The 10,317-nt window shown below is 45.8% G+C and overlaps 1 long non-coding RNA gene across 1 annotated transcript in view; it reads left to right on the top strand.

Moving 5' to 3' along the window:
• Positions 1 to 424: 424 nt before the first annotated feature.
• LOC119158890 overlaps positions 425 to 10,317 on the top strand; it is a 13,227-nt gene continuing 3,334 nt past the window's right edge. Inside the window, exons 1-3 of the long non-coding RNA XR_005108002.1 lie at positions 425 to 466; positions 7,931 to 8,044; positions 9,056 to 9,244. This is a non-coding gene — a long non-coding RNA (uncharacterized LOC119158890). The remainder of the gene's footprint in view (positions 467 to 7,930; positions 8,045 to 9,055; positions 9,245 to 10,317) is intronic.

The following is a 10,317-nucleotide window of genomic DNA, read 5'->3' as shown; positions in this document are numbered from 1 at the left end:
TTTAGTCGGCAGTGGAAATGTTTGCAAAATTGGAAAAAAAAAAAAGAAAGTTCAGCTTCAGGGAGGTGGTTGTCAATGGGGCCAAAGGCAGTCACCTGCGTGTTGGAGGGAAGAAATCGCTACAGGAAACACAAATATTTTGCTCCAGTAGCGTGTCATTAGTATTCTTAATAATTCCGCCCCTCTCCGTGGGGTTTTGTGGTAATTTGTTTGTAATAGTGACTTTCCCGCCTTTTCGCCCGCTGCCCCTTGCAGCGCGGAGTGGGAGGGCGGCGGGAAGCCGGGGCCTCGCGCGCGGGGCTTTCCCGCCCTCCTGTCCCCGCCCTCCTCTTGAATATTTAATCAGACCCCGCCCCCCGGGCTGAAAGCCCCTCATCGCTTGTCACTGCCCCGCCCCCTCATGAATAATTAAGGCCGCCGGCGGCTGGGCCTCCATTTCGCGGTGAGGCGCGGCCCGGCCCTGGCGGTAGGTGGCGGCTGGCAGCCCCCTCCTGGCCGGGCCACGTCGGCTGTCGGGGCTGCCAGGCCCGGGGAGGTGGCCCCTGGCTGGCGGGGGGGGGGGGGTGGCTGGCTGGCTGGCTGGCGTGGGGCCGTGAGGTGCGGTGGGGCTTGTGTGGGGTACCGCAAGGAACATCGCTGCGGGCCCCCAGTAGGGCTTCTCCCTTCCCGCCCCCAGTAGGGCTTCTTCTGCCCCGCCCCCCCCCCCCACCTCAGTAGGGCTTCTTCTTCGCCCCCCCCCCCCCCCACCTCAGTAGGGCTTCTTCTTTGGCCCCCCCCCCCCCCCTCCACCTCAGTAGGGCTTCTTCTTTGCCCCCCTCTCCCCCCCCTCCACCTCAGTAGGGCTTCTTCTTTGCCCCCCTCCCCCCCCCCCCTCCACCTCAGTAGGGCTTCTTCTTTGCCCCCCTCCCCCCCCCCCCTCCACCTCAGTAGGGCTTCTTCTTTGCCCCCCTCCCCCCCCCCCCTCCACCTCAGTAGGGCTTCTTCTTTGCCCCCCCCCCCCCCCCCCCTCCACCTCAGTAGGGCTTCTTCTTCGCCCCCCCCCCCTCCACCTCAGTAGGGCTCCCCCCCACCCCAGGGCTTCTCCTTCCCCCCTAGCAGGGCTTCCCCCCCCAGTAGGTCTGTGCCGTGACCAGCTCTCTGTGCCACCCCTTAGCGCAGCCCGACCAGGCCCATCCAGCTCCATCTTCAACCTGCTGAGGGAAAACGTGATCCCAAGCAACGCTGCCGGGCCCTGGCGTGTGCTAATGTCAGAGCAGCAGTTTGCAGCGCGCCTCTCGCTACGTGATGCTGTGGGCCGAGCTCACGCAGGACCGTGAAGCCTGCATGGATATCACGGTGCGGTGGAAAGCTATCACGACATTAAGTCAGCATGCCATGACATATGTCTAGGAGCAAAGCTGTAGCATTGTAAAACAAAAATGTGCCACAATACCACCTGCAACTCTTGGTAGCAGAGGCTGTGCTACAAGGAGTAGTTACTGATCGCCGTGCAGCCGTTGCACGCTATTGCATTACACTAAAATTGCGTCATTCTGTGGTGCTGCAATCTCAGGGAAAAACCACGGCGAGCTGCCATTCTTTGTTAGAGCAGTAAACAGTTTGTATTCACTCACAAACTGTGTTTTAAAATAACTGTTTCTTTTTACAAATTTGGCTTCTGAAGTAGATGACTATAAATAACTAGTTCTCCTGGGGTTAGTTAACTGCACCTCTCAAGAGAGGTTTTCTTGCTGCTCCAAAAGCAGCTCCCATACGATGGCAGCAGAGGGCTGCAGCTGGTTTAAAAGACTTTTCCTTAGTATTTATTCATATTTTTTTTCCCCGAAAGGCAGTTGTTTGTTTTCGTTTGTTTTGTTTATTTTTCTGGAACTTTATTGAAGGAAGAACTTAGTGAAACTGAAATAGAAACAAAACAAAAATCAACCCCAAATATAATGATGTGGCCTCATCTGATAACTGCTGCTTAAATTAAGAACAATGAGAGCGGGAATGCCTTGATGATGTAACCACGATGGTAGTATTTTTGCTGAAAAGGTGAATTAGAAAAGTGTACAAAAATAACGTGCCTCCAAGGCATTTCTGCGTAGTCTGACTATTCAGTTGAGCAGCACCAGCTAGGTAGCGCCTAAAGACCTTACGTTGTCCCTGTTTCTTTTTCCATCTGGGAACGGCTGACTATCTCTTCACACAATTGCATTCTGCCTCTGTAAACCCTTCAGCAATTCTGTCACACACAGTAAGGTATCATTCTCCTCACCCCTGTTGCTGTTTTAGAATCATAGAATCGTTTTGGTTGGAAAAGACCTTGGAGATCGTCAAGTCCAACTATTAACCCAGCACCGCCAGGTTCATTACTAAACCACGGCGCTCCGCTCCGCATCCATGCGTTTTTTAAACCCCTCCAGGGATGGTGACTCCACCAGCTCCCTGGGCAGCCGGTGCCAGGGCTTCACCCTTCCCGTGAAGAGATTTTTCCTAACGGTTTTGAGGGTTTGCACCCCTGTGTCCTGCCAAAACGAGTTGCATTTCAGGAATGCCGGAGTAAAGAATGTCAGACTGCCCTATTTGTTTATTTACACCAATATTAGTGTTTCTAGTAGTTCCCAGATACCACTGCCTGTGGGAAGGGTATAATAAAATGGGATATATATGGAGTATCCTCCTCCTGGTGCAGTTTTCTGAAGCCTGACAGTGGTTTGTTTCCAGAGTTTGTTTCAGGCTCCTGTGTTTAATATGCAGTGGTGGACCTATATAAATACGTATAACTACGTAGTGATTGGCATAATTAATGCTAGCAACAGTGACACTGAGTTCCGCAGTTTAATTGCATTGTGGGGTAAAAGTATTATCTTGTGTTTGTTTTAAATTGGTTGAATGAGTGGCAGTGGAATTTTTTATTTATTTATTTTTTTGTTTTGTGGCCCTGTAATCTAGTCAATGTTTGTAAACCATTTTGAGATGATGGGATGAAAGCTAATAAGGAAAAAAGTACGATTGAGTTATAAACTATGGTGATGGCTCTGCTAAAGTGCTAACAGCTTATTCTATGCATGAGTGGCTTTGCCTTGTGTACCCGGTTTATCTTTTCCCTGCCTACACTGAACGTGTGAGCAACATTAAGTAACTTCGGTAAAAATATCAGTTCTGGCTCTGGTGTCTGCTACTGTCAAGTGGCAGAAACGTGGGGGCGGGGAGGGGGGCAACATTTAAATGACAAGAGCAGGACTGTGATGGAGTCAGCTTTTCAAATACCTGGGGTTTAGACGGCAGACGGTTGCTAGTGGGATTTTTCCAAAGAGTCCAAGCACATGAGGCATCTTGAATCTGCAGGAAGCTGGCAGGTAGCCGTAAAGTCACTGAAGCAGTGTTTAAGCATGTAGTTAAATTCCTCTGCCATGGTTTTGTAGGCAAGATCTAAATCCTTCGTGCTATTAAAACAGCACAGTTTTCAGTTGTTATTTCATTAATCCCATGCATGATTTTCAGGAAAAACCGCGGGAGATCCGTGCAATGGGAATCAGCACCTGTGTTTAAACGTAGAACTGGGTGCAGATGGGAAATAAGAGCGGTTAGATAGGAATATGTTAACATAGAAGCAAGGAAACTTGTGTGCTTTGGGGTGGGGAGCTGGAGAAGCCCCTGGAGGCCCTGTCCAGCTCCGGATGATTCCAGGGTCCCCGAAGGCACTCTGCAGTCTGTCATGCCTGAACAAATTGCATCTGGTTTTGCAAGGGCAGGATTGTGTCTTGCTCCCCTCCATCCTGCTCATGCGCTTACTACTCTGAGGACAGGAGGTGTGTGCCAAGCCAGTGTGTTCAGCCTCCCAAAACTGGCCTTATATATTATTTAAGGTGTTCTTTTGATCTTTCTTTTAGAACATGCGTTCTTCACATCTTCAGATCTTCCCTGCCACCCCAAGGGCTAGATGTAAGTAACTAGAAAGCTATTGAGCAACAGGCAGAAAGCTGGCGTTCTTCTGCAGTTTCTTGAATTGAGCTGGGGCATAAAAACAAAACATAAAATGTGGTGGGAGTCGAAAGAGAATGCTGGAAAAATTGCACCACTAGGAGCAGGACTAATAAGAACAGCATCTAGTGCACTATAAACATTACAAAATGGAAATAATAATAATAATAATAATAATAAACCGCAGAAGAAAGGCACGATGCTTCCAAGTTTTGTGTCACTTCATACGCAGTCTTAAGCAGTAAAATTTCTTCTCTGTTTAAATAAAATTTTTCCTCATTTGCCAAATGTTTATTCTCTCCTGAGGTTTCACTGAAACTCTAAAATGTTATTAAGGAGCTTAGAAGCAGCCTTTCATTTATTCTTGAAGAAAGCAGTTTAAGGCTTGTTACAAAGTGATAAAAGTATATAATTAGTGGGGGCTTGTTGACTCATCCAGCACAAGCTCTGCTATGTGTTGTGCTAGGATATGGAGCAAATTAAGGCGCTGTATCATCCTTCTTAATGAATTCTCAGGACAAATTCGCCATGCCTTCCTTGGCTGGCATTTCTATTTAGGGACTGCTGACAGAGTGTGGAAGGGCTGATGAATGGCAGAGGGCTAGGAAGGGGCAGGAATGTATACATCCAGCATCCTGGCCCAGACCTTGGAAAGGCTTTGATCTACTGAGAAGCTGATCAGAATTTTATAAATGCAAAGTTAAATTTTATTTTTATTTTGCTTGCGGAACTGTGCAGTGATATGGATGAGACGTAGCTGGAAGAATTAAAAGGAAAAAAAGAAGAGAATGGAAAATTTAACAAAAGATAGGTAAATGGGAAGAAAGCAAGAGATAATTATTTAATGCATTCTGCGCCCTAAAGGACTGAGGTTACTACATGGCCTGGCTGCTCTGATCCTCGCTGCAGTTCTGTGATGCTGCATCATCCATGTCCTCACTGTGCAACATCAAACCGAAGTGGCATCCTGTTGAACCTGCAAGGAGCCATGGCAGGATCTTCACCAGCACACAGAATATCCTCATTCCTCTTGGGATCATACATGTCTTGCTCTGGGACATGTGGGGCAGAAGTAGATTTAATGCCAGGGTTTGCCATTTTCTCCTTGCCTTTTCCAGCTCATTTTGGACAGTGATGATGGCTGGGACAAATTAACAACACTCTGTGCCTTTCAACCAAGGATCTTAAAATACTTTGTGTGCGTTAAATCAGAGAGCTGTGTAGCGTGCCCTGCGGAGGAGGTAAGCCCTACCTAAACACGCTGAAGCAGGGGGAGCCGAGGGACTTCTTCAAGGTTGTTTGAAAGACACCAGAGGCAGAATCCGGAGCCCTAGCTCTTGCTTCCTGCCTCAGATGATGGTACTAAACATCTGGGTGGAGAAAATGTAAGACTGAAAGAGGCAAGGCAAGGAAGCGGGTGGATAAGGTGGATGCAAAGGCAGTACAGGTTTGTGCCCTGTGTATATTGCTCATCCTTCGAAGGTTTACCTCATATCAGTCATTCCTCTGCCGTTGCCAAATCCTAGCTGAGGATCTGGCCTCTAGGTTTTCCAGTCTGCTCCTTCCTTACAAATATTACTTATATTTTTCCTGTCTTCAGCTTTTCTCCATCTTCCGGTTTTGCAGAAGAAATAGAGACCAGCACAAATAAAGAAGTGGATTACTAGGAATTCATTAGCATCTCAATCAAGTTCCTCTGGTATTCTGAAGAGCCGAGCGAACCTGTCAGAGTGTAACTGGTGCTTTTCCTTTCTGCTTCTTTTTAAGATGCAATGTTCTGCCCTAAACAGATGGGAACCTGTCAGCACAACGTGGAGATAATTACCCGTTTGAGCCATGGGAAGCTTCATAACAGATAGGAAGTTATTGCAGCCAATACCACTCTGCTTTATGATCTTATCGGTTTTCTCAGGCTGAGCATATTGGTAGGCCCTATTATTCCTTTGAAGAAACACCAAGAAAAACCTTGTTTCTGTTGCAGATTCTCTTCAAAGCTGCGGAGCAACTGCACAGAAGCCAAGGCGTCTGTCCTGTCTGGGGAGGGAAAATAATCGAGCCTGCAACAGAGGCATAGAAATACCAAGAAAGTGCAGTAACAAGGGATAGCATTAATGTTAAAAACCTTAACCTGATGATTGCTTCAAGCTTCTGTTTTACTCTTCACAGCTGCATGTTAAGCAGTCCTGTGTTCCCAGTGCCCAAGCTCGTGGCACAGGCTGTTCCTCAGACATTCACACACAAACTTGTGCATCTCTTGCTGTCAGACACCCCCAGGCATCACTTGCTTGCTTTGCCATCAGCGGGAGCTATCGTAGATCTTCATGTCTTTGTGGACAGTCAGGCACTTTGAGCTATCCCCACCTCCGTCAACTAGAAAGGGCGAAGGAGTTAAAAAATTCTCACCCTGGGTTTTCTTATTAGTCTGTAGGTCTGTAGGCTGGCGGAGTTAAAAATCCTTCTGCAGCGAAGTGGAGTCATGGAAATAACCTCAAGAGCAGGCACCAGGAAGCCTGTAGGTACTTGCATGCAGCTTGTTGCAGAGCATGAAACCCACTATTATTCTTAAAAGAACAGCAAACCCGCTCTTTTCAGTACTTAAAAAAAACAAACCACAAACCCAAATAGAAAATGCTTTCTTTTATCTTTATCACAGCAAGCCTGAAATTTTATGAGTTACGTATTTTGTGCAGAGGAAAAGGGCTTTACATGCATTCTGCCAGCACATGCTGAAGATTTATCAGGTTTTTAAAAAAGTAACAAAACCACCTGCCAGTTTTTATAACTTTAGTTCAAATTGAGGAGGGGACCAACAAAATTTAGCTCAGTTTTTCTGAGGAAAAGGAATATTTCTGCCTGCTCTGACCTACTTGCTGAACAACCAGGATTTGTTGTATAAAAAGATAAAGAAAAATAAACCCCAGCTTTTGGAAAATTTTCAGCATGTGAATTAGGTTCACAGGTTCTTCCTCATCCTTTTGTAATGAGAAAACTGTGGGAGGAGATGAAGGTTATTGCAGAGATCCTCTCGTGGTAGCTGAATGGAAATGTGCAGGTGTGTTCTGCTTCCTTAGATCCAGCCTGTTAGTTGAGCCTTTTTGGGAGCTGCGCTGGTAATTATCGCACTACATGATGCCACCCTCTAATCTTCCCCTATCTGCCATTCAGGAGAGTAATGTGGAGCTTCTGATAGTAATTTGTGGTGGCAGAAACATCACTTGAGCCGTTTGAAACCTGGCTGGCAGAAGCCAGTGTTGCAGGGTGGAAAGTACCTCTGCAGCAGGGGTTGGTGAGGCAGGCAACTGGTGGGTGGGTGGTGGCATTATCCCTGCGATTTTAGCATAGCCTTCTGATTAGTAATTTTATAATTCGGTCTGATTAAGGGATGGTAAGAAGAGTTGTGCTCTAAGTTTTCTATGGAACTACCTGCCTGAAATACTGATAGCCCTTGCTGCAGGCACCAGCTGAGTTTTGTCCTGCCAAGCACCCAGAGCACCCAGCAGGTTGATCCGCAGACCGTACAGATGTTTGAAGGCACATTTTAGCTCTTTGTGGAGCCCTGGTGATGGGGAGGCAGATGCAGCCTCCTGGGAGAGGTGGATGAGCAGCCACTAAGGCACAGAGCTGGTGTGTCAGATAGAGAAGGGGGTGTGGAAATACAGTTCCCTTTGCCAAATGCAACAACAACAAAAAAATCTATTTCTCACATCCATGGGCCAGAAATATATTTTATGCGTACTAATAAAAATGTGTCAGGAAGATAATAAAAACCCCAGCATGATAGTCAGCTTCATGGCTTCCCCAAAACCTGTTCTAGAATTTCTATGAGCCCCACTTTGGGCGAGTGCTGCTGCCCACCACCCCAGCCGTGGCGAGTGTGTTTTATGTATTCCAGTCAGACAGGCTGGCTACAGCAGCACCCGTTCCTCGTCTCCAAAGCTGACTCAAGATTTCTAAATTCTTTTAGTGAGCATAAGAGATGAAAAAAACCTGCTTCTGAGATGGACACGTGTATGATGCTTGCAGTCACCTCAGCAAGTAATTCCACCCCACCTTGAAAACACCTCTCCCCTGAGCATCTGTAAGTATCCTACAAATATCAGCAAATTTACAGTTTGTTTGTGAGAAAGGAAATTATTCCCATCCTCCCCGAGAAAAGGTGAGGCACCCCAAGGCATAAAGACATTTAATATACAACCAGGTGAGGACTTCTGGAGCCCTAATTCCCTGCTCCCAGTCGTAACGAAAGCTTAATTCCACAGCACTTGTAAAGTGCAGATCTGGAGCTGTGCATCTATTTGAGATTTTATTCCACCACCCACAGGCCCTTTTGTAGCAATCTGCTCCCGACTTGCTTTCAGTGCTATTAATTATGGTTCAGCATGCTGTTGTACCTGAGGTTGCATTTCCAGGGTACTAACCCTTGTTTATTTGCATAATGGCTAAGGTATTTTTTCCCCCTGTTTCTGAGATGTTGTTTGGTATGAAAACGATTTGTTGACAGCTATTTACATTTTTTCTTATTTGTATGTTATGAAGTATTTGCATATAAGTGTGTGTATATATATATATGGAATATATATATATTCTAATTATATATCTGCTACTTCTCCGCTTAGAAAAATAGAACAAGGCATCGGGACAGCAGAATTCTTTTAAAATATTTAAATTCAGTCATAGTTTGTATTGTATTAGCACAGTTTCTCCCAACCTGGAAAAGACTCCTGGGGAAGAGGGGATGATGTGAGGGGCTTGGGTAGGTGGAAGGGGAAATGAGAAGAAGCCGGTATATTACTTCTTTTTCTAATACTGCAACATAGTTGTAACCATTGAAAGGCAGTTAAAAAAAAAAAAGGGGGGGGGGGGCGGTGTTTCATTCCAGAAGGGCATAAGGGACAAAGTTATGCTTAGAAAATTACGCATTTCGATTCTCGAGCAGAATCAAGACCAAGAACAGGACATATACGTGCTATGAGACAGCCCCAGGATGGGGAGTTTACAATTTAGATAGCCACAGGCAAAACAGGGTGTGTTACTGTTCATATATTAAGATGAGTAGCTGAGATAACAGGAGCTGCTTTTACTGTCGTAGACTTGCAACTCCTGGACCACAGCCCATGCCTTAAGTACAGCTCTGTCCTGCCTCTGTGAACATCCATCTACCCCGTTGTATCTCTAACGAGGCTCAGACTTGCCTCTTGCAGGGGATGAGAAGCAGGACTGAATCGCTGCAATTTCTGTGCTGCCTTGGATGTTTCTACACGATGCAGCAGCGTGCAAGGTAAGCGCATGGAAAGGGTTACGGGCTATGCTCTTAGCAGCTACTCAAGGTGTAACACTGATGGAAGCAGTGCTATCAAAGCTCCCACAGGAATCAGCCTATTGATACCGTAACCAATTGCAAGATGGGCCTTTTCCGACAGTTCATTATCTCCTTTCAGTTACTGCTCTTGCCCATTTGTTCATACTTTTACTGTATAATAGCAAAGGAAGCCTAAAAGTGGAGGTGCTAACCTCGAAGTCTCAGATAATGACCTTTAAAGTGATTTACATTTTAAAAATAATTTGGTGCTAATGCAGAGATCAAATCACTAAACCTGACTACTGTCAAAAAGTCAAACAGGCCAAGCAAACTTCATTGTTCAAGCTGAGAAGGCTGGGGGAAAAAAAAACAACTTAAGCTGAGCAGAATATAACAAGAAAATTACAGTCTTAATTCAAACCTCAATTACATTAGGTTTTATCCTAGATATGTCCTGGGAACAGCTCCTGATAATGATGTGTTATTACCAAGACAGAAAAGGATGTCTTAAAAGAAAAAAATCCTTGTATTCTTGTAGTGTCAGTTAAAAGAATACATGATGAAAATCCCATCTTGCTTAGAAGTTCACATAACATGACCAATAATCCTTTGCATGTTTTATTTTGAAAACAAAGCAGTCCAAAAGGAAGATATTTTTTTTAATATTAAGACTGTATTCCATGCAGATAATCCATAGTAAATACATTGCATTAAAAGACAGTTAAAGTGCCTTTAGTCCCTCAAAATAGTCCAACTGTGCTGTAAATTCAAGTATGTGGAAAGTAGGCCTTTAGTTATTAAAAGAATATTTTTTGATCTGAGTCCTGCTCCTATGGATCTCAAGAATGGGGTGGGGGTTAGCCCCCAACTTTCATGGGAGCAGAACCAACCCCGTGCTGTGTTTTCCCAACTGCTGAACGCAGATGAGTGGCCAGGCAGCAGCTACGTGATGCCAATTTCTGCCCGATGACAGGCAGCTGCCTTATGCCCGAATGACATGCCCAGCAGTTGCCACAAACTGCCAAGGCACGGTGCTTGGAAAGACAAATGAG

The sequence above is a fragment of the Falco rusticolus genome, chromosome 18, assembly GCF_015220075.1.
Source record: "Falco rusticolus isolate bFalRus1 chromosome 18, bFalRus1.pri, whole genome shotgun sequence".
Lineage (NCBI taxonomy): Eukaryota > Metazoa > Chordata > Aves > Falconiformes > Falconidae > Falco > Falco rusticolus.
This window is presented reverse-complemented; position numbering and strand designations above follow the sequence as displayed.